The sequence below is a fragment of the Myotis davidii genome, unplaced genomic scaffold, assembly GCF_000327345.1.
Source record: "Myotis davidii unplaced genomic scaffold, ASM32734v1 scaffold211, whole genome shotgun sequence".
Taxonomy (NCBI): Eukaryota; Metazoa; Chordata; class Mammalia; order Chiroptera; family Vespertilionidae; genus Myotis; species Myotis davidii.
This window is the reverse complement of record NW_006282523.1, coordinates 1,464,111-1,469,783: the sequence shown is the minus strand read 5'-3', so window position 1 is coordinate 1,469,783 and position 5,673 is coordinate 1,464,111.

Here is a 5,673-nt window from a genome sequence, read left to right as displayed (position 1 = left end):
CCCGTAGATGCGCCTGTATTGCACATGCTAAAAATTACGTCTTGTTCATTTGGAGACAAGTTTAACTGGGTGCTGGGTGCCCTGTATTTTATTTGGGAAGTTTGCCGCCCCCCACCCCAGGCGGGGGGGGCATCTGGCACTGACTGGTGCCCAGGAAGCCCTAGGGTAGGACATAGTCTCACCCACCCTTTCCCGCCGCTAGATTTCCCAGAAAATGGAACTCCAACAAAGCAGGCAGTCAGGGGAGCTGATCTCTGGCACCGCCCTATGGGGAAGGCTCAAGGGCTCAGGGTACAAGGCCGGGACAGGGCAGGTTGAGGGCGATTTTAGGTCTCACAGGCCCCAAAGACCTTCTGTGAGGATATCTCCCCATATCACCCCTCCCGTACAGCCTGGGCTGGAGACCACCGTCCTCCCTTGGTCTCTCAGTATTTAAAACAGTTCTTTTTTTCTTTTTTTCTTTTTTAAATATATTTTATTGATTTTTTTACAGAGAGGAAGGGAGAGAGATAGAGAGCCAGAAACATCGATGAGAGAGACATCGATCAGCTGCCTCCTGCACATCTCGCATTGGGGATGTGCCCGCAACCCAGGTACATGCCCTTGACCGGAATCGAACCTGGGACCTTTCAGTCCGCAGGCCGACGCTCTATCCACTGAGCCAAACCGGTTTCGGCTTAAAACAGTTCTTAAATCACCACCTTTCCATGCTCCCCCTACTCCCTAGCTCTGGGTTTCCTTCCTTTGACCTGGAGGCTCTGCTGGGGGTGGGGGTGGGAGGGACGGTGGCGACTGCCCCGCCCCCCCAGCCCCTTCAGCAGAGAAGTAAACGGCCGCGGCTCAGGGGCTTCGCCCAGCTGCCCGCCAGCTGCCCGATTCCGGCTAGTTTCCTCCTTTCTCTGAGGGTCAGGTCCGCATCACCCGCCTCGGGCCGCGGAACATGATAGTGATTCACAGGTGTCAGGCCCTCTCTTGTTTCGTCTATTTATATTTTACTCATTCATCCCCCGCCCTCTTCCCCTGCCCCGTAGGCAGCCCTTCAGATGGGTTTTGTGTGCACGGATTCTTTCCATCTCCAGGGATGACAGATTTAAATCCTCATTAAAGTGACTTCCAAGCGGGGATGATGGAGAGCTCTACCTTGTTATGGTAACAATCAGGAGTCTACAACAAAATAAGATTTTTCACTTTTTAAATTAACTTCTTTTAGAACAGTTTTAGATGTTTAGATGTCCGGAAAGGTTGCAAAGATAGTGCACAGAGTTCCTATAAACCCTCGGCTCCCAGTGTCTCCCTGCCATCTTACAGAGCGTGGTGCAACTGTTACAGTTCATGAGCCAATGTGGATACACTGGAGGCCAGGTGCATGAAATTCGTGTGTGTGTGTGTGTGTGTGTGTGGGGGGGGGGGCCCCTCAGCCCGCTGCCCCCTTCTTCTGCCTGCCACCCTGATCATCCCCTAACCACTCCCCTACCAGCCTGATCGACGCCTAACTGCTCCCCTGCCAGCCTGATTGCTCCCAACTGCCCTCCCTGCCAGCCTGATACCATCCCCAGCCGCCCTCCCCTGCTGGCCTGATCGCCCCTAACAGCCTCTGCCTTGGCCCCGCCAAGGTGGCTGGCTTTGTCCAGAAGGACATTCGGAAGGCTGTTCGGCTGTCTGGTCTAATTAGCATATTACCCTTTTATTATTATAGATTATCATCATCCACACCTGCTCCCAGCATCTCACTGGCATCTTACAGAAAGTGGTGCAACTGTTACATGAGCCAATATGGACAGAGTCCCCAAGGAGCCAGGAAGAGCAGCCTTTAAGGTCTGGGTGCTCTGGGCCAACTTGGGGCCACCCCGTGCACTGTAGGGCATTGAGAATCACCCCTGACCTCCACCTTCCAGCTACCCCCCGATTGTGAAAATGGGACACGGCCAGGTGTCCCCCAAAAGCTCCCACCTCAGCCGAGACCCCTGGTCTCCAGGGGCCCCAGAGAGCTTTCCGGAATGACGGAAACACTCCGTTGTGCGGTCCAGTCTGGGTGCCCTGAGCACTTGGAGCATGGCTAGTGAGGCAGTGCAGGGACTGGGCTTTTACTTTCTTTTGTTCAATTAATGTAAGTAGCCAGGTGTGGCTGCTGGCTGCCTCCAGAGCAAATGCCTGTTGGTGCTGGTCCCAGCCTGACCTGCCACACCGGCCTCAGCCTGGCCTCGCCTCGCCTGGCGATGGCTGCTTGCAGGCGTGAGCTCACTTCCGCTTCCCTTGCTGCTGCTTGGGGTGCTCACGTCTGCCCCATTAGTCACGGGCTTGGCTCTGAGCACCAGAACCTGAAAGGCTGCTTGCTCTTCCGGCTCCCACCACTGCCTCTGTCCAGCCAGAGCCAGAGCCTGGGGTGATCCCAGCATTTTCCATAGTATTCCCCCGCCAATGGCTGGGCGCTGGCTGTGCGGGACACACGCTGAGCACACGTGAAAGCATACATGGCCCTAGACCAGTGGTTCTCAACCTTCCTAATGCCGCAACCCCTTAATACAGTTTCTCATGTTGTGGCGACCCCCAATTTCATTGTTACAAATTGAACATAACTAAAGCACAGTGACTAATCACAAAAAGGATATGTAATTATATATGTGTTTTCCAATGGTCTTAGGCGACCCCTGTGAAAGGGTCGTTCGACCCCCAGGTTGAGAACCACTGACCTAGACGGTCTAGCTCAGTGGACAGAGCATCGGCCTGTGGATTGAAGGGTCCAGAGTTTGATTCTTGGTCAGGGCACATGCCCTGATTGTGGGCTCGATCCCCAGTGGCCAATCAATGATTCTCTCTCATCATTGATGTTTCTATCTCTCTCTCCGTCTCCCTTCCTCTCTGAAACCAATAAAAATATGTTTTAAAACAACAAAAACAAGCACACACGCATGCTGCCGCTCACCCCTGGGGGACCCTCCAGGCCCCACCACGGGCTCTACCTGCCGGCCCCTCCCAGGGCCAAGGCCATTCCTCCTCCTTCAGATCCCCGGGGGGCATCTCCCCATGGAAGCTGCCAGACACTGCAAACCACAGCCCTGAGCCCACATGGTGCTGGTGAGCTTGTCTTTCCTCCACGGGCCTTGCCCAGTTGGCGATGATTGGCATGTCCATCCCAACTCCCCCAGACAAGGACTTGGCTGGCGACGTTTGTTAATTAAGTGGGGACAATAGTGCTGGCCTGCCCGTTGGCACGCAGACACAGATCCAAGAGGGAGGGTGCGCACGGGTCCCGACTCGCTCCGCGGGTCGGAGCAGGAGGTGACTGTCCAGCCTGGGCACCATCAGCTGCGCTGCTGGCAAACGTCACCACTGCTGCCCGTGTGACAATTTGTTTCCCAAGTAAACAGTCGTTATATCAACAGCTAATATTTACACAGCGAGGACGCGTTTCCAGGCCCTGCTCTGAGCCGTGATGCGGTAGCCCTGTTAACCTTCTGCACAGCCCGAGGGGTTTGGTGCTTTTATCCCCGTTTCACAGATGAGAAAACAGAGGCACAGAGAGGTTGAGTTGCCTGCCCAAAGTTGCACAGCTGTGGCAGAGTAGGGATTGAATACTGGGCATCGGCCTCCTGCCTTTAAATGAAGATGTTGGTTCCGCCCTGGCTGGGGGACTCAGTTGGTTGGAGGGTCATCCCTACACCAAAAGGTTGCAGATTCGATTCGATTCCCAGTCAGGGCACGTACGTAGGTAGCAGGTTTGATCCCCAGTTGGGGTGGGTATGGGAAGCAACGACCGACATTTCTCTTCCTCTCTCCCTTCCTCTCTCTCTCCCAAATCAGTAAAAACACATCCTCGGGTGAGGATTAAAAAAAAGATGGTGGGTGGGTCCTCCAATTCTGTTCAGACGCAGCTGTCCCTTGTGCACATAATGGACTGAACCACTGTCCTTCGCTGAGGAGGGGACAGGGTACAACTGAGCGAAGGCGGTGGACAGACACCTGACGAGGAAGGGGCTGCACGTGCAGAGGCCTGGCAGGGCGAGTGCCCGGGGAGCTGCAGTCCTGCACGTGGGCGCGAGGACCCTCCCTCTAAAGCCCAGCGCGGGGCCTGGCTCACTCCCCAGGACTGACCCGTTGGTTGGTTTTTGCTTTTTATTTATTTATATTTTTTTTTAATATGTTTCTTTATTGATTTCAGAGAGGAAGGGAGGAGAGAGAGATAGAAACATCAATGATGAGAGAGAATCATTGATTGGCTGCCTCCTGCACGCCCCCCACCGAGGTCTGAGCCCGCAACCCAGGCATGTGCCCTTGGCCAGAATCGAACCTGGGACCCTTAAGTGTGCAGGCCGATGCTATCCACTGAGCCAAGGCGACTAGGGCATCCACTGATTCTTATTTAGAGAAATGGGGAAGGGAGGGAGAGCAGGGGAGAGAGAGAAACATCCACATGAGACACATTGATTGGTTGCCTCCTACACGCACCCCAGCAGGGGCCTGGGATTGAACCTGCAACTGAGATATGTGCCCTTGACCGGGAATGGAACCCTCAACCCTCCGCTCTAACCACTGAGCAACCGGCCAGGGTGATCTGTGTTTTTTTTGTGTGTGTTTTTTTTATGGAGGTAAAATTCCCATAACATAAAATTCACCATATTATATATTTCATACATTATAACATTATAAAAATATCAATATATTTTTTATTGATTTCAGAGAGGAAGGGAGAGGGAGCTAGAAACATCAACGATGAGTTAGAATCCTTGATCGGCTGCCTCCTGCACGACCCACACTGGGAATCAAGCTCCCAACCCGGGCCTATGCCCTGACTGGGAATCCAACCGTGACTTCCCGGTTCATAGATCCATGCTCAACCACTGAGCCACGCTGGCTGGGCCATGGTACCCATTTAAAAGTGTACAATTCAGAGGCTCTTGTACATGCACGATGCTGCCGGGGTCACCTCGACCTGCTCCCAGATGTTTGTCCCGGAAGAGGAGCCTCCTCCCCAGCCCCTCACCTGCGGTCTGTGTCTGGATGGGCCTGTTCTGGGCACGGCATATGCACACTCACACAGTGCGTGGCCCTCGTGGTCGGGCTTCTTCAACGTTTTCAAGGCTCCTCCGCTGTAGCCTCCCCGCTTCCTGCCTTTGCGCGGCTGAGTGACATTCCGCTGCGGGGACTGGCCAGACTGGATCCATTATGGAGGTCCGGGTGGTTTCCATTCCGGGCTGGCATAATGAGATGACCTGTGATAAAGACTAAAACGCTGTCCGGAACCTGTTCAGTGAGGAAGAGGATGGATGGAGGCAGGCAGTCCTGGCCTCGCCCTGCCTTCACCCTTCAGATCTGACCCCAGACCCAAGGTCGCGCCCTTCTGGTCCGAGTGTGCAGAACGTCGGGAGGGGCGGGCAGAGGCCGCCCAAGGCCGTGGTCCCTTGGAACCCCTGCGGCCTGGCCGGTGTCATCTCTCCGGCCCTGGTCCTGGACGAAAGGCCCTCCCCATGCAGAGTCCGAGGGCGCGGCCCCGGAGCCTGGAGGGGCGGGTTCGGCTTTCCCCTCCCCATCACCCTCCGGTCAGGGCACAGGCTGCAGGACGGTCCCAGGGCTGTCCACAGCGGCCGCAGATTCCGAGACACCCGCGAAGGCAAACGCAGGGCCTGCAATCGGGACGCGTCGGCTCGAGGCTGGAAGCAGGGGGGGGGAGAGGGC